Below are 19816 nucleotides of genomic sequence, written 5' to 3' on the forward strand. Positions count from 1 at the left end.
TCCCCGTTTACATTTTTCTGGCAATTCATTTGCCACGTTTACTTTAGCGCGATACTAGCTGTCGATGCCCGGGCGCTAATCAAAAGCATCAAATCTAACCCTCAGCATTTATCAGGCCTGAGAGGATGTACAGTACAGCTCTGGAGTGGATTCCCATTGCATTGCATCTTCAGACAGCTAAGATTGATCACCAAAGAGCAGGGAGGTTTCGCAGGGGGCTTTCCTTTGTTTTTTTTCCTCACAGGTTCCTCTACAGGTCTAAGGGAAGGTAATTTAAAAATGTTGTATCGGTAAGATGCCAACTTACCTGGGGCTATAATGAAGAGAGCTGCTGACGACAGCGATAAGTGCATCCACAGTATCAACAGCATGAACGAGTGAATTAATTGAATTATGAGCTCTCATGCAGAGTAACAAAGCAGCGAACCGGAAACAAGTTCACCCCTCATAGACTTCAGCTCCACTAGGTTAAAAAAAAAGATACACAACAGTCCAAAACAATACAAACAACATATTTTCACCATAACTCTGGACATAGAAATCTTCAATGTTTACAATGTGACATTTTCATAAATAGAAACATAGAGTTGACTTGCTGAGGCTTGGGTATTTGGATAGAGTATCAGGACTGAGCGTCCATACAGAAAACTCATATGTCATAAACTATATTTACATATATGTTCAGAACATATTCATGAACTATGTAACTTGAGCACATCATAGAATATGTATGTACATATATTTTAAACTCTATGTAAATTACATATATTATCATGCTGAATTGTAATGTTGAGTCTGTGGACCTCTGGTTCCTTGGCATTATGTTCCCAAAGTGGGGTTTGCATGCAAAAGTTGAAAATAAATTATGCAGCTATTGAGGCTACTTGCCAATTATGAAACAATGTAAAATTAGCTATGTTAATCTCGAAAAGAGACACATGAACCTAGAACATATTGCTCCCGAGCTGTCAATCCCAATTTGAAATGATCCAGAGCCCCGCCCCCAGCCCACCTCCAATTGACAGAGCAGCAGTTGCTGTCAGTGCCCAAAATCTTTCTCAGCGATAATAGCATGTTATTCTATTATTTAATCATAACATTGATTTAAAATGTGTTTTTAAACTAGCGGGTCAAACTGCCTGAAAGAAAGAGTTTTTACCGTGCTAGCCAACACAGCTAGTTAGCTAGCTAGCTCCTTTAGCTTGTCCACACAACATGCAGTGTGACTGACCAAGGCAAGAAATGATTTGGGAAGTTAATATGTCATGTAGCTACAGTACACGTATGTGTTAGATATAATCTAATTGCCAAAGCTAGCTAGTTAATGTTAAATGTTGCTTTTCAAGCAATGCATTGCTTGCTAGCTAGCTAGCTTTGTAGTGAGGGCTGGGTTTCTCTGACAGCAATATAGTTAGAACTGGCTAGCTAGCTAGATTATTTTAAGCTAAAAATACAAATATTTTTCCCTGCAGTGTATCTTTCTGGTCTGGAGCCTCGACAGCTAATATAAGTTAGTTTATTAGCTATCATTTAGCTAATTAGCTCGTGAACATTATCCCCTAATTCAATGTCTTGTGTGGAATGGTTTCACTGACTCTCTGTCTCTGCATTATCCACAGGACAGTTGTCAACTTATGAGTCCGTAAATGGACACTGGAGGTTAAGAAATCTGTATTGTAAGTATCAATTTGATGTTCATTAACATTTTTCACAACCTGATTTGGTCGGGGTGCATTGCAGTTAAGCCATACCCTAACCCTTTCCCTAACCATAACCTAATTATCTTAACCTGCCACGTAAATTCACCTAATCTGGCTAGTTAATTCACCTAACCTGCTACTACGTTAATTATCCTTACCTGCCAATTTAGTTATCCTAACCTGTAATTCACCTAACCTACCACTGGGGCCAACTTAACCATTGTTAACAGTGGAGGTGTAATAAATACTCAGGGAGAAAAAGGTGTAGATTCACGGGGCATAGTGCCACAGATGTTTATTAAGCCTTCGTAGAATGCAGAAATTGTGGTCGCAGGCAGGCAATGGTCAATCACAGGTAGGAAGTCAAAAACAAACAATACCTCACAACCATACAAACAGAAAGAAAGAACTGAACTAAATAGGGAGCTGATGAGATCAGGTGAGAAACAAACAGGTGAAATCAAATGAACAAAAATGAAAGACAGGAATATATTCCAGATCACAAAGAAACAGGGCTATGTTCAAGAACACAATGAAAAAGAACACAAGGTTGACTAAGAAAAAAAGAAAAGAAAAGAAAAGAAAAGCAGAACAGAAGGCCAACCAAATCATGTAGCCCAACTTCATTGGGTAGTCACAAAATAACCCCTAATTTTTCATCTTGTGTTGATTTTTTTTCACTGACTCTCTGTCACTTTATCCTCAGAGTAACTGTCAACTTGTTTAATGACCTTATTTTCCGTTAATCTCCGTTCATCTTTGCCTCTATCCTGACTAGTCACCCAGTCCCTGCCACTGAAAACATCACAACATGATGCTGCCACCACCATGCTTCACAGTAGAGATGGTGCCAGGTTTCCTCCAGATGTGATGCTTGGCATTCAGGCCAAAGAGTTCAATCTTGGTTTCATCAGACCAGAGAAATTGATTTCTCATGGTCTGAGAGTCCTTTAGGTGCCTTTTGTCAAACTCCAAGCGGGCTGTCATGTGCCTTTTACTGAGGAGTGGCTTCCGTTTGGCCACTCTACCATAAAGGCCTGATTGGTGGAGTGCTGCAGAGATGTTTGTCCTTCTGGAAGGTTGTCCCATCTACAGAGAGGAACTATGCAGCTCTGTCAGAGTGACCATCAGGTTCTTGGTCACCTCCATGACCAAGGCTCTTCTCCCCAGATTGTCCAGTTTGGCCGGGGCGGCCAGCTCTAGGAAGAGTCCTGGTGGTTCCAACCTTCTTCCATTTAAGAATGATGGAGGTCACAGTGTTCTTGGGGAGCTTCAATGCTGCAGAAATGTTTTGGTACCCTTCCCCAGATCTTTGCCTAGACAAAATGCTGTCTCAGAGCTCAACAGACAATTCTTGGCTTGGTTTTTGCTCTGACATGCATTGTCAACTATGGGACCTTATATAGACAGGTGTGTGCCTTTCCAAATCATGTCTAATCAATTTAATTGACCACAGGTGGACTCGAGTCAAGTTGTAGAAACGTTGCAAGGATGATCAATGGAAACAGGATGCACCTGAGCTCAATTTCAAGTCTCATAGCAAAGGGTCTGAATACTTATGTAAATAAGTTATTTCGTTTTTTTGTTTTTAATGCATTTGCAAAAATGTATAAAAATCTGTTTTCGCTTTGTCATTATGAGGTATTGTGTTTAGATTGCTGAGGATGTTGTTTTATTTAATCAATTTTAGAATATGGCTGTAACGTAACAAAATGTGGAAAAAGTCAAGGTGTCTGAATACTTTCCGAAGTCATTGTATGTGTACATATGTGACCGACTGGCTCAATTCGGTCTTATGTATCACAATTTGAAAACGTGTTTTTACGATGGATAATAGTAGAGACTCAGAGCTACAACATTTTAGATGATACACTACAGTTGAGGAAAAATGGGAAAGTTCTCCTTTGAAAGTTGATAAACTTGAAAACTCACGTTTGAGAAAATGGTCTTTGAATATTTTGGTACTACTACTGGAGAGCTCTTCTTTGTCTACACCCTTTCAGCATCGTTCACACCCTGTTAAGCTTTATCCCCACCCATCTCTTTAAGGGTTGATCTGAGTATTATGTACTAACAACAGTGGTCAAGCACCCAAGCTAACTTGCTAGCTACTTCCAGACACAAATGAGAGAACAGCTCACTGAACATTACTCGCCCTAGCAGAGCTGGTTAGGCTGTTATGTTATCCGGAGTGTTGGTGACTGTAACTGTGCTGCTGGCAACAATTTAATTATGCTTTTTTACGGACGTTTACTGACACCGGCCATATTCAACGGGTGTTGAGCGTTCGTAAATGCATCAGTTATTCTGCACTCTGGCACACTCAGACAAGAGTGCTCTTAAATCAGATTAGATGACCAGACAAAATTTACGAACGCACCCGAAATGGTTACTTGCATTGTGGAGTCTTTTGTTAAGACATGTAGCTAGCTAGGTAAATAATGAACCATAATCCCAACTCATGACTTTACTTCCCTGCATGAATCTGCAGGTAGCTAACCACCCAGGTTCAATGTTAGCTAACTAACATTAGGCTATAGCTAGCCAAGCAAATGGCTCTGAGATACAAATAATAAGATCATACACGTAACATTAGCTAGCGAGCCAGCCAGCTAATGTTAGCTAGCTAACAGTTGACGTGTCTTTGGCTATGCCGGATTAAGTGATATGACATGCTATTCTATAAAATCCTTTCTCCGTAATTAATATTACCTGATTGAGTTAGTCATGTAAATGTAATTAACTAGAGAGTCGGGGCACCACAAAATAATATTTATAGAGCTGTTATCTTCCGAATAATCTCTTAAAGACCTAGTAATAATTTACATCAATAGCAGTCAATATTAATTGTCACCTTAATTCAGTCTCATCTGAAAGTTGTAAATTCTTGGTTATCTTCACGTACCCTGGCTAACAAGTTGAATCAGCAATACAAAATTGGGTTTAATTATTTATTTACTAAATACCTAACTAATCACACAGAATTACATATACAAAGAATGAATCATACCCTAGCGAGCGGAACAGATCTGGTTACACAATAGAAAATGGGCTGGGTTTGAGTGAAAGAGCGGGAAGACTGAGGGACAAAGGGAGAACCTATGCTATCGTAAATACAGTATCTTATTAATTCTAAATTACCGCCCATTTGGAAAAGGAAAATGCAATAAATATTTACTCTGAGCTGTGCTTCGGTAGGTTGGTGGTAGATGGAAGGCCGTGTTGCCAAACACGTCCTTTGTCCTTTGAAGAATGTCTCTGCTGGTCAATTGGATACATCGTAGTAACGTCGTTGTGTGGTAGACGGGATACTCTGTCTAACTCAACGGCTAGGAGGTATCACTTCTGTCATGAATAAGAGTTCAAAGTTCATACCATTCGCAACCAAAGCTCACGCTGAGGTTGGCTTAGTTCTGTGGTTGACATGTTAGTCCTTTTAACGCAGAGGCTGCAGACCTCACGTACTTGGAACAGGAGGTTACATTTTCATCAAGGCTTTATATAGGAAAGGAGAGGAGGGCGTGTTTGAAATGTTTTATAACTCATGTCCCTTCACAGGGGCGGGCCACTGATTGAGCAGAGCCCTAACCTTATGAAAACCCACATCTCTCATTTGCAAGCCAAAATTACATTTAATCTCTTCACCAATAATTGTATATTCAAACATTTAAATTGAACAACAATTCCATGTGAATCCGATAACTACAATGTGCAGACTTTCCACTGTAGAGTTTATGTCATCTTATCATTGATGAGAATGTCTCAGATGACAACCAAACTGACATCATATTCATTAAGTACCATCGCACATGTTCAATTGGTCGGATTACCAGAATATAGTTAATTTCCCCCCACCTTCTGATGTTCCCAGAATCTCTATGTTAACCAAGGAGTTTTCAAATTTCACATCAGTAGGGTAGAGAGAGGAAAAAGGGGAGAAGAGGTATTTATGACTGTCATAAACCTACCCCCAGGCCAATGTCATGACACAGTACACGTTGAAATTAAACCACTTTCTGTCAAATTTAGAAATGTGTAATATCTGAAAATGTAGCCAGCTAGACTATTTTATCCGTATTCTTTATTCATAGATGGACGCGTCTCCTGTCGGATGCTATGGTTGTCCTTAGTTTGAAGATGTAATCCGGAGACAGGTCTTTTCTCCATTTCAATTAGCTATCATTCTCGAATTCCACTGATTTCAAAACTTGGTCCTCCAGAAAGTGAAGAGCAACACTTATGCATTTTTACTACACAATACATTTAAAAAAGCTGCATTAGACAGAATTACCTAGACAGACTGACCAGCTCAAATAGACGGAAGCATGCTATATGGCATACTAATTCAAACTCATCTCTCAGCATGTCATTATCCCAGCCAGTCATGGCTAGCGGGAAGGTTGCTTACTTTTTCTGTGGCTAAACCAACTAGGCTCGTAATTTAACAATTGTATTCGTATTTACAGATAGCATACACGTTTGTTATTAAGGTATATGAAAGTTCACATGTTCAAGAAGGCATTTCTGCCAAAAAATGCATTTTGATTTAAAAAAGGTTTACGTTCAAACGGCTCTCCTATGAAGTAGTGACCTGCGACATATGCCTCGTTTCCTGATATATGAGTATATGAGTAATAAATATATTTAGATTTATTTCAAATATTAGTACGTACCGTATATTACATTTTTGTATATGAAATATGGGTCAATATATTAGGCTTCTGTATGGGTTAACAGCACTTAGGGTCTTCAGCCATCAAGGTCTACCGCCATCTGTGAGGTAACATCACCACTACCTACGTATAGGAAAAGCACAGATACAATTGTAATTTCAAACTCTGACTTTGACCCATTATCTTAAAGTTCAAGGGCATCAAGTGATAGGATAATAGTGAATTTGTCTGGCTAGTATATCCTAGTTTAAATCCTTTACTATCAACCACTCACAGAGCAAAAATTCAGTCCATAAGGCATTTTGAAGCACCACTCCACATTGCCTGGCCAGTTGAAAGGCAAATTTGAAAACACTAACTGAAGTGGAGCATGGTTAGGAAAATTGCGTGGTGGCCTGCATTCAAAAGGTTAATGTTATGTATTGCAGAGAATGGATGGCTAAGCCGGTTTTCAAATGTTGGGCCACTTTGTCAGCAATTTCATAAACAGACAGGAGAGGAAGCCTGACTCATACTCACCCTCAGTACACCATACAGATTGCTGCTATGTAGTTCTATGTTTGCACAGTAGCTAAGGTTGGTAGTTATTGATTAAGGGTAAAACAAATATTTTAAGGAAGTCAGAAAACTGAAACTGGGACGTTGTTGAAGTAGGAATGAAACATTACTCCCATCCTGTTCCTCTACTGAACACTAATCTCATATTTAGTACAATGAATGTTGCTAATAAAACAACTAAATGTCTTCACTTAATGAATGTTGTACAAAATTGGGGGGATAACCCACAGAACTTCAAACATCACATATGTGCAACGAAATGTAAAGCTCATCTACAAATCACATGTCAGATACACACAGCATGAGGCCTATTGTTTAAACAAATTTTTCTCTCTTGTTTGGGATTGGAAATTAATTTTACTGTGCAATGTTCTAGTCTAAATTAGAACCACTGTAGGATTTCAATCTGTGAGTGAGAGAATGAATGATGGGGGAAAGCCTGCCTAGCCAATTAGCCAGGCAATAATGGATTTCTAAGTCACAAGAGGAACCATTTGCCCTCTAATTTAAATAGTCAAGATAATTACAGTAAATGAAAATAAGGATGAGAATATTACCATGTACATATCAATTGTCATGCATGTCTGGTAGTCTCTTTCCTTTTCTCTCTGCACTAGAAATCCACACATCTAGACCCTAAAAAAATATAACTCCTTAGATAGAGTCCTTTCAGTTAACCTACAATTGATAGTGTCAGTTTGTCAACCAAATTATGTTCTGCGTTTTTGACACAAAAATCAACTGCACTAGTTGTTCAGGCTCTGGTCTTGTCCCAACTTGATTACTGTCCGGTAATATGGTCAATTGCAGCAAAGAAAGACATAGCAAAGCTGCAGCTAGTTCAAAACAGAGCATCACGCCTCACCCTAAACTGCACATACAGAACTAACATCAACAACATCCATGCCAGTCATTCCTGGTTGAGGGTTGACGAGAGATTAACTGCTTCTCCTATAATTTTTACGAGAAATATTACTTTAATGAAAATGTCTGTCTGCGTAATCAAATAACTTTCAGTTTAGAGACCAATTAAAACTCCATAAGACATGCCACCAGGGGGCTCTTCACAGTCCCCAGTCCGAAGCGAACTAACGGCAATGCACAGTATTATACAGAGCCATGATCGCATGGAACTCTCTTCCATCTCCAATTACTCAAGCAAACAGCAAAATTGCCTCCAAAAAATATATGAAACAACAGTTCTTGAAACGGCCGGGACTGTGAGGGGACACACACAAACATACGCACACACAATGTTTTTAGTAGTATTGTTTGTGCTATTATTATAATTTTAATGTTTTAAGTTGAATTGTTTATAGATTGTCTTTTAAATTTGTGTGACTGTCCTTGTCTATCAGTGTATCAGTGTTTTGTGTTTATTGTGGACTCCAGGAAGAGTAGCTGCTGCTTTGTCAAAAGCTAATGGTGATCCCAATAAACCAATAAACCAATGATTTACATCATAGCCAGAGTTCTGTCACAACATCATCAGCCATTTCTCCCCACTCCAGCGGATGTTAAGAAGTCAGTAGTTGAGGTTCACAAAACTATTTCCCTTGCCAGGAGCCTAAGAAGCATGAAAAACGCCCGTCCGGCGCACAAACAGACACAACAACACTCTACCCATGCCTTTACATAGCTGACACCATCAAACACACACAGCGCACCACAGAATGCCACAGCAGAATGAACAGGGACATCATAGAATCAAAAGGTATTTGAAATGGAAAAAGGTTGTTGAACCCTATGACTTTCCAATTCTTTGCACTAGCTGCCTTTTTATGTCTGGATCATTGATTTCCGTAGGAGTGATTTGATTCATGCTGGGAAGGTGTAGGGGGAAATTCAGAAGGGCCCAAGGAGTCTGACTATATCAGAGACCTCTCACATGCTCCTTTGAGTGTCAATGGTGCTTTTTCTACACTATTCTTCAGTATGTTCCATGCTCTAGTATGTTCCAGAACATCACAATAGAAAACAATAGAATTAACTAAGCACACTGACCATGAAAAATAACTAACGTTTTTCTGAATGAACAAAGAGTTCTGTACCATACTGCATGGTGGAATCATATGAACAAAGACCATTGCTCAATAAGGCTCATCATCTACAATGCCTGGACAATAATATAACATTTTTAGATTCAAATAACTATTGAGTGAATGCATTAGGCTTCTGTGAACGTATGAAACAGCTAAATAAACATTTATTTGATAAGAAATAATCAAAATACAGTTGTTTTAACAACCACCCCCAATCCCAACGGAGGACTTTGGTACTCAGTAGAGCGTGTTGATGAGCAGAGCTCCCAAGGGAAATCATTTCCTACTGCACCCTCACAATGACAAGTCATGGGACAAGAATACATCCATTAACAAATGTTGAATTCATTTATCAATGAAGTGCCATCAACATGCAATCCATGGTACTCTAGAAGGGAGGAAAGTATGCAAAACAACAAATGCATTTTAGTCTCCTCTGACATTTATCTAATAACTAGAAAAGCATTCTGATTAATGAAAGGTGAAAGGTGCATGGGTAACTAATCAACTAACTGGACCGTTACTTCGTTAACTTACGCAAAGTGTGATGTTCTCCTAATTGGCTTCAGCAAAAAAAACATATCCTTCAAAAGGCCACGTGATATAGGGTAATACTGTGCAAAAGTGGTGTTTCAAACTGACCTCATTTCCAGATTAAAATGTGCTTCCAGTACTTGACAAAACCAATTAAAATTTCTGCTCCTCCATTCCTACAGGACAGCAGTTGTCTATATCTTGCCAGAGCCACTCGTGCTCCCTTTGTGCATATGGAGCCAGGGACACACTGCCTGACCGGGGTATTGGTCCCAGTATGAGATAAGGACTGGGCAGCGCCTCAGTGCCTGGGCAGAGGATCAGTCATTGGGCATGATGATAGCTGGTGGCCAGGGATTCCCTGGGTGGACTCTACCTACAAGACCCAGTTGTCTCTTACACCTACTGGACTGTGTGAGCTGCCTGGATGGGTGTCTGACCCAAATAAAAGAGGCCTATGCCCTAGAAACCGAGGCTGGTGTTTTTAATGTGCAGTGTTGTGTGGAGATGAACCATTGTCTTATACACTGAGAAATTAATTATCTGTAATTATCTGTATATTATCACATATGGCCAAAAGTATGTGAACACCCCTTCAAATGAGTGGATTTGGCTATTTCAGCCTCATCCATTGCTGACAGGTGTATAAAGTTGAGCATGCAGCCATGCAATCTCCGTAGTCAAACATTGGTAGTAGAATGGCCCGTAGTGAAAATAACTCAGTGACTTTCAATGTGGCACAGTCATAGGATCCCACCTTTTCAACAAGTGAGTTGTTCTGCTAAGCTAGAGCTGCCCCGGTCAACTGTAAGTCCTGTTATTGTGAAGTGGAAACGTCTAGGAGCAACAACGGCTCAGTCGCAAAGTGGTAGGCCACACATGCTCACAGATGGGGACCACTGTTTGCTGAAGCGAGTAGCGAGGTCCATAGAGAAATGATTTCTCGAAATTGGTGTGGAAGAATTTGACTGGCCTTCACAGAGCCCTGACCTCAACCCCATTGAACACCTTTGGGATGAATTTGAATGCCGATTGCAAGCTAGACCTAATCGCCCAACGTCAATGCCCGACCTCACTAATGCTCTTGTGGCTGAATGGAAGCAAGTCCCGCCCACAATGTCCCAACATCTAGTGGACAGCCTTCCCAGAAGAGGGGAGGCTGTTATAGCAGCAAAGGGGGGACCAACTCCATGTTAATGCCCATGATTTTTGAATGAGATGCTCTTGGGCTATGATGCGAATGTACATCAAGCTGCACAGTTGAGTTGGGCGCCATGCATAAACATCCTGAGTCACGGGGCCTTGACACCCATGTTCCCACTAAGCTGTGCATGTAAACATCTCCCCCGGGACTGCCCGCAGAAGAAATGTCAGCTGGCACAGAGATCTTCACTTCCTAGAATTTCCATCCTTAGTTAACACTATCAGCGTTTCCCTTTACTGTGGGTATTGTGATCGAATCAACGCAATATTAGACACTGTCAATGCAACATACCGAAAAAAAAGGAACTATGCAAGACTTAAAGGCGCTGCATGGTCAATCAGACTTCTGCGTTGGCCATGCAGCATTTACGGTGATATGGCCTCTGCGTTCATACTTCTTGTGCTTCGCAGAGCAGCACAGAGCTGTTGAGTAGAGCTGTTGTGAAGGAAGTTGTCAATGGAGTGAGTTTGTGTTTATACAGGACCTCCTGCCCCCACCTACCATCATTGTTACAAAATATGGGAGGCACACTGCGATGCGGTATGGAGCTCAATTTGGCCTCTGCATGGAGCATAAATTGGCTTTCAGCCCGTACTCTACACAGACCTATGCAGCATAACCAATCAGAGCTGCAGTAGGCCTATTTGCAAATAGACCATTGCCATGTATGGATCTGTGCCATTTACTTTGAACTGGACTGTTTTACAGTATGAGCAGTGAGTAGATGAGCTTGTTTAGAGATCAAAGCAAGAGCTGCATGTAGTCACGTGTGCACATTTGTTCATATCCTTTGCTAGTTAGTGAGTTATTAGCCCAATTTGGGCTAAAAAGACATCTCAAAGACATCTTTGAAAAGCAAGTCAGGTAAAGCCTTGTGTTCTGAGACATGCTTGAATAAGCTAAGTAGCCAACAGGCAGAGGGTAGCATTTTTGTCTGATTCTCTGTAATAATGGTATGGGAAAAATAATGCTATTTATTTTGTAAAGTGGATTCTTGCATCAAACAACAATATTTTCAGTCACTTCCTTGTCTGAAGTACAAGTGGATAAACAGGTTAATGTCAAGCCCTGCATGATTTCTTTTCTTCAAAAGTCTACATTGAACACCACACATTGGCTTCTTTCTCCACGTTCAAATGTTATGGGATGCATTTTCCCCATTTGTCAGTGAGTGGTAGATCTATGTTAGGATCAAATATCCACAGTAGCCTACTTGACCACTGTCTGAAACTGTAACTTGAAGTGGGTACAGCCTCGCTGGATGTTGCACAGAATTTTCACAACGTTCAGATTTGCGCTCAGCAGTCCTGCAATTTGCTCAGTGCCAAATAATTTTTTAGAGCGAACATTGCTTGACACGTTTACTTGACAGATCTGATTGATGATAAATACAGTTTTGTCAAAACGTGTCACGGCGCTTCACAGAAACAGATTTGAATAGACAGCCAATTATATTTAGACCATCTTTAAAAAATGGTGGAAGAGTGGTGTTTAGTGATGAGTCACTCCTGTATTGTTCTTCATATTGATTGTGGGGCCCTCGTGATCCATGTCTCGGGGGACTCTATTAGCATAACATTACTCTTCTCCTTAGCTCACTTTCCAAGTGCGATTCATGACAACGAGGAGTCATCAGTTTCGTAAGTCTTCTGTCAAGTGAATCCGTTCCGACAGCGATCTGAAGAAGAGATTTCTATTCATGTTTTGCCTTTGAGTGTCAGGCGGTTTGGCAGGTGAAAGGGAAGAAAAATATAAGAACATTTCGGGGACCCCTTGGTAAATATCTCAAACGATGCTGATCAATGTACTCTTTTATTTTTGAAAAATACTATTGTATCCAAGCCTAATGAAAATGTCTCCATCTGCAAAAGAGTCCAGTGGAATGTTTGCTAGAAAGTGGAGCAAGAAACTGCATTGTTGGCATAATCATTTTAATTTAATCTTATTACATTTGCAATAATACCGTTATGTCATAACTGCATGAGCACATATGCATTTCAACTCCCCGTTTCAAGTGACAAACCTTTTAACACACTATTGAATGACAATTTCAGATACCATCAACAACCACCGTTCACCCATCACTCATATGGAGATGTTCACTCAATTCTCACATTATGAATTGATTGAAAATATGCTCTTCTCTGCTCCAGAGAAGCCAAAAACAAAGCACAGTATATTAACTGGGGATATTGTCAGTTTGGACACACCATAAACAATCTATGAAGATTTGAGTCCCTTTGACAAGGCACAATCAGCAGAAAGCAGCTGTTTATTCTGGAAGCGAGGCGCCGGGCAGCGCTACTCTGGGATGCCAAGAGCAGCACGGTTTGATTATTTACTGTCACACAGTGTGTGTTCAGACACAAATTGACCCCTGGAACAATGTTGGGAAAAAGGATCACGCAAATTCCACTTCTAAGCAGCGCTGGTATTCTCCTGACAATGGACGCTTCGAGTCGCTTCGGTGTTTGCAGAGGCTTATGTGAGCCAGAGTAGGATTGCATGGGATGGAAAACCCACTGAGGGGAGTGAAAGAGTGGAGTGCGAGACCAAGCTTAGAGAATATGGGGCTAATATGGTAGTTTACCCCAGTGAAATGGGGGAAGATACAGGTTTTGGTCTAAATAGCTGAACAGCTTATGTTGCAGGGTGGTAAGATGCATTATTCCAAAACAGTATATCAAACTGTACCCTTGTGTGACATGATAGCCGACTCAAAAAAAAGCTGCTAAATTATCAAGCAGCATATTTAGTGTCATGACTAAATCGCATTATTAAAATATATCGATTGACCGAAAATTTGATGTTACAAGGCTATTATCAATATATGAAGGTTTTTCCTCATTTATCTTTGAACAAACCCTAATGAAATCATGAAACGCTAAGTGGAAGACAATCAAAGATCTTGTTACTCGGTCTTAAATTAATTTGATTTAATTTAATTTGATTTTGACGCAGACCATTAAAGATGTAAATGGTGACATCACATTCAGTTTATCTTTTGATGAAACGGGGACCCGTTATGGCAAGTGAGGACCCCAAAAAAAGAACTGCCTGAAATGAAAAATCAGAAGTTCTGGAGCGTCACTTTGTGTGTGAACATTTACTCTAGATTGCCCGCCTTTGAGAGCTCTCTCCAGTTATGGACTTTTACAAGCATAAGATAATTCATTGTTAGGAGGTCCTTGTGCAATGCTGCCGCTTTTCAGACTTCTTTATTCTCTATGAGAAGAAGAGCCTTCAGCATCACCACTGATGAATTAGAAGTGTTCATTTGGCATTCAGAGGCCCTGGCAAACTATTCAAAGGCGAAGGAGAAAGAAAGCCATATAGCCAGGAAGTGAAATGTGTGCTCTCTGTTCCAGAGATGTGTTGAATCATTTTGGGGGCAGTATCAAACTTCCTGCGAGGTCCTTTTATAGAATGGAGGGAATGAGAGTGAGGGAACTTAATGCTTGTTCAGGACCGGGGGTTATTGTTATTCCAGAGGAAGGCCATGATTGATGTACTTTAAACATTCAAATGTGACACTTCTCAAAGTGTCAGACTTAAACAACAATATGGTGTTAGATTAGGGAAATGGTGTTATCGACCGCTTACAACTAAAAAAGAACATCTCCAAAGTCTAAGAAATGTAATGGATCCATACTTTCTTGTGCCTGGTGATAAGAGAATAAAAAACATATTCTTTATTTTTACTATTTTCTACATTGTAGAATAATAGCGAAGACAACAAAACCATGACACAACAGGAAACTTACATTTCCCTCACTAACTTTAAACATCAGCTATCTGAGCAGCTAACCGATCGCTGCAGCTGTACATAGTCCATCTGTAAATAGCCCACCCAATCTACCTACCTCATCTCCATATTGTTTTATTTACTTTTCTGCTCTTTTGCACACCAGTTTCACTACTTGCACATCATCATCTGCTCATCTATCACTCCAGTGTTAATCTGCTAAATTGTAATTCCTTCGCTACTATGGCCTATTTATTGCCTTACCTCCATTTGCACACACTGTATATAGACTTTCTTTTTTTCTATTGTGTTATTGACTGTATGCTTGTTTATTCCATGTGTAACTCTGTGTTGTTGTTTGTGTCACACTACTTTGCTTTATCTTGGCCAGGTCTCAGTTGTAAATAACCTTACCTGGTTAAATAAAGGTTAAATAAAAAAATTAAAACATTTAAAGATATGAAATCATGTTGTAACCAAAAAAAGTGTTAAACAAATCAAAATATATGTGAAATTCTTTAAAGTAGCCACCCTTTGCCTTGATGACAGCTTTGCACACGCTTGGCATTCACTCAACCAGCTTCATGAGGTAGTCACCTGGAATGCATTTCAATTAACAGGTGTGCCTTGTTAAAAGTTAATGCATTTGAGCCAATCAGCAAAGCACCCCCACAAATCTGTCAAAATGTCCTTTCATACCTACCTTCCTATCATTCACTTCCATTGAAGTGGAATTCTCACAATCAGTGCATTTTACGGGACCCTAAAGGTCTTCACGGATCCACCTGTACCCAAATGTTCGAGACCCAAGCGGGTTCGAATCTAGAATGCTAAATAATGTCACAGGTCTGGGTCGAACCTGATATGATTGTCAAGGGTCTCGGGCATGTGTAATTTTAACTGACTTGTCCGGAGGGACCCATATACACAGAACAAAAATATAAATATAAAATGCAACAGTTACAGTTCATAAGAAAATCAATCAGTAGAAATTCATAAATTAGGCTAATCTATGGATTTCACATGACTGGGAATACAGATATGCATCTGTTGGTCACAGATACCTTAAAAAAGGTAGGGGCGTGGATAAAACAAAATATGTTAGTATCTGGTGTGCCCACCATTTACCTCATGCAGCGCGACACATCTCCTTCGGCATAGAGTTGATCAGGCTATTGATTGTGGCCTGTGGAATGCTGTCCCACTCCTCTTCAATGGCTGTGCGACATTGCTGAATATTGGTGGGACCTGGAGCTTCTGTCAAACATATCTATCCAGAGCATCCCACACATGCTCAATGGGTGACATGTCTGGTGAATATGAAGGCCATGGAAAAACTGGGACATTCAAGGAATTTTGTACATTCCTTACGACATGGGGCCCTGCATTATCATGCTGAAACATGAGGTGATGGCGATGAATGAATGGCATGACAATGGGCCTCAGGTTCTCTTCACGGAACCTCTGTGCATTCAAATTGCCATCGATAAAATGCCATTGTGTGTATTGTTTGTAGCTTATAACCCCACTGCCACCCAGGGGCACTATGTTCCCAACATTGATATCAGCAAACCACTCGTCCACACGATGCCATACACACTGTCTGCCATTTGCCTGGTACAGTTGAAACTGGGATTCATCCGTGAAGAGAATAATTCTCCAGCATGCAAGTGGCCATCAAAGGTGAACGTTTTCCCACTGAAGTCGGTTATGACATCTAACTGCAGTCAAGTCAAGACTCTTGTGAGGACAATGAGAATGCAGATAAGCTTCCCTGAGACGTCTTCTGACAGTTTGTTCAAAAATGATTTGGTTGTGCAAACCCACAGTTTCATTAGCTGTCCGGGTGGCTGGTCTCAGACGATCCCGTAGGTGAAGAAGCCAGATGTGGAGGTCCTGGGCTGGCATGGTTACACGTGGTCTGCGGTTGTGAGACAGGTTGGAAGTACTGCCAAATTCTCTAAAAGGATGTTGGAGGCAACTTATGGTAGAGAAATGAACATTCAATGCTGTGGCAACAGCTCTGGTGGACATTCCTGCAGTTAGCATGCCAATTGCACGCTCCCTCAAATCTTGCAACATCTGTGGCATTGTATTGTGTGACAAAACTGCATTTTTAGAGTGGCCTTTTATTGTCCCCTGCACAAGGTGCACCTGTCTAATGATCATGCTGTTTAATCAGCTTCTTGAAATGCCACACCTGTCAGGTGGATAGATTATCTTGGCAAAGAAGAAATGCTCACTAATAGGGATGTAAACAAATTTGTGGACACAATTTGAGAGAAACACTTTTCTTGCGCATATAGAACATTCTGGGATTTTTTATTTCAGCTCATGACTCATGGGACCAACACTTTACCTGTTGGATTTATATTTTTGTTCACTATATCTGTCGGAATTGCAGACTGCAGAACATTTTAAAAGTGCAAAGTCACTCTGAAGTTTTCAAATTTTGCTACACCCATACTACAGTATATACTGTACGTATTGTACTGTTCTGTGGCTTATATTTCATCAATCTGATGTTGTGCACTATACTCCGGAGATCTTTAATTATGCAACTATCAATCTTATACAGTAAGGGCCCCCGGAATAATACATTGACCAAACCTAATGATAAATGGAAGACTTTACTCAATACTGTCAAATGTTAAGCTCAATGTCTTATACAGTCATCCGTCACCAGTCCAGCTCTACATGTAATTGGTCAAATCATGTGGTCTGTTAGTCTTGAATGATGGAGGGCGGGGAGAGGGGAAACTGTCGAGTTGAATAATCCCGTTACAGCATAGCCTGTCCATGTCTGACAAGTGTTCACACTGCCCATATTAACCCCATAGAATGCTCCCTAACAAAAATGAACAGATCATGTTTCACTCACCAACACTAAAGATTCATGTTCTTAATGTAAGTATAAAACAGACAACACTGTACCTATGCATATAAGATACATTGCCTTCAGAAAGAATTCACACCCCTTGACTTATTCCACATTTTGTTGTGTTACAGCCTGAATTCAAAATGGATTAAATAAAATAAAAATTTCATCCATCTACACACAATAACCAATAATGGAAATGAAATACCGAAATATCTAATTTACCTAAGTATTCACACCCCTAAGTCAATACTTTGTAGAAGCACCTAAGAGCTTTGTACACCTGATTTGCACAATATTTGCCCATTATTCTTTAAAACATGATTCAACCTCTGTCAAGTTGATTGTTGATCATTGCTGGATAGTCATTTAGATAGATAGATTTTCAAGCCAATTTAAGTCAAAACTGTAACTAGGTCACCTTGGTAAGCAACTCCAGTGTTGATTTGGCCTTGTGTTTGAGATCATTTTCCTGTTGAAAGGTGAATTCATCTCACAGTGTCTGTTGGAAAGCAGACTAAACCAGGTTTTCCACTAAGATTTTGCCAGTTCTTATGGCTGTATTCAGTTATTTTTTGTCCTAAAATACTCCCCAGTCCTTGCAGAAGACGAGCATACGCACAACATGATTCAGCCACCACCAGGCTTGAAAAGATGATGAGTGGTTGGATTTTCCCTAAACATAACACTTTGTATTTAGGACAAAACGTTAATGTCTTTGCAAAAAAAAACTGAAGTATTACTTAAGTTTTCTCATATCACAACCATTAAACTCTAACTGGTATAATCCCTGAGCAGTTTCCTTCCTCTCCAGCAACTAAGGACACCTGTATCTTTGTAGTGACTGGGTGTATTGATACACCACCCAAAGCCTAATTATTAACTTCACAATGCTCAAAGGGATATTCGGCATCCAATGCCCTTCTTTGCAAGGTCCTGAAAACCTCCCTGGTCTTTGTGGTTGAATCTGTGCTTTAAATTCACTACTCAATTGAGGGACCTTACAGATAATTTAAATTGTGGCCTACAGAGGTGGGGTAGGAAGAAAACAATTATGTTAACCACTATTAATGAACACGGGGTATATGCAACTTATTATGCGATTTGTTTAGCACATTTGTACTCCTGAACTTATTTAGGCTTGCCATAACGAAGGTGTTGATTACTTATTGACTAATGACAAAATCTATAAGTGCCTTTGAACGGGGTATGGTAGTAGGTGCTTGACACGGTTTGTGTCAATAACTGCTAAGCTGCTGTGTTTTTCATGCTCAAGTTTCCCATGTGTATCAGAAATGGTCCACCACTCAAAGGACATCCAGCCAACTTGACACAAATGTGTGAAGCATTGGAGTCAACATGGGCCAGCAACCCTGTAGAACATTTTCAACACCTTGTAGAAACCATGCCCTGATGAATTGAGGCTGTTCGGAGGGCAAAAGGGGGCGTGGGAGGGGGTCGTAAATCAATATTAGTAAGGCGTTCTTTTGTACATAGGTATTTTAGGCTTACAGGGCAAAATACAGCTTATTTCCTGAACTGAAATAACCCAACACCAACACACATACACATAAGTGATCCGTACTCTTCATGCCTTTTAATGCTTTAATGTTTAAAAGCTTACGTTGGGTTTTGGGTTTCGATATCCTGCATACACAGCATGTTGTGTCTCTAACTCGCTTAGCTAATGGATGAATAGTCATTTTAGGCCCTGACAGATCTACTGCACCAGCAGGGAGTTGATTGATGTATGTCACTGATGTCTCCCGGACCATGAAGAGATTAAGTAAAAAGCATTGCTGAGATTATGTGCCATGCAAAAGTTGATGTGGCTGATCGCAAATTGTGTTTACCCGGAGATTTATGGGATACTCCACGGACTATATTCATTGGCATGACCTCTGATCACCCTATTTGGTGAATGAGGGTCACGCCTTAATTCCCTCCCCAAGTTCAGTGCAAGTGCAGTACTGCATAACATTAGATTTAGCTAGGGTTTAGCTGGGTTTACTGATATACAGTAACTGTAACCACAGATAAAAAAGACACAATCTTTAGCCTCTGTGGACAATCAGACTTAATGGACTTTCTGGGATAAATCCTGTGTGCAGATTTTGGAGTACGCCACTATATCATGCTGGACATTGTGGCTCAACAAAGGCTTGGACATTTGCTCTGCTCCTGGACATTATGTACAGTATTGACATTAATTACATATATGGGATGTCTAAGCCTGCCTTGATTACTTATCAGTTCCATATGCCTGTTTGTATCATGGGAACAACAGTCATCATGGGCTCATATACTGTAGCGTGCAGTACTATCATAGCTCACCCTACCTATCATTATTAGGGCTTTCGATGTATACAGTCAGGTCCATAATTATTGGCACCCTTGATAAAGATGAGCAAAAAAGACTGTATAAAATAAAAGTAGAAATAGTAGAGCTATATTGCATGCTTACATTTTTGGGGAAATTATA

The sequence above is a fragment of the Oncorhynchus mykiss genome, chromosome 7 (assembly GCF_013265735.2).
Source record: "Oncorhynchus mykiss isolate Arlee chromosome 7, USDA_OmykA_1.1, whole genome shotgun sequence".
Lineage (NCBI taxonomy): Eukaryota > Metazoa > Chordata > Actinopteri > Salmoniformes > Salmonidae > Oncorhynchus > Oncorhynchus mykiss.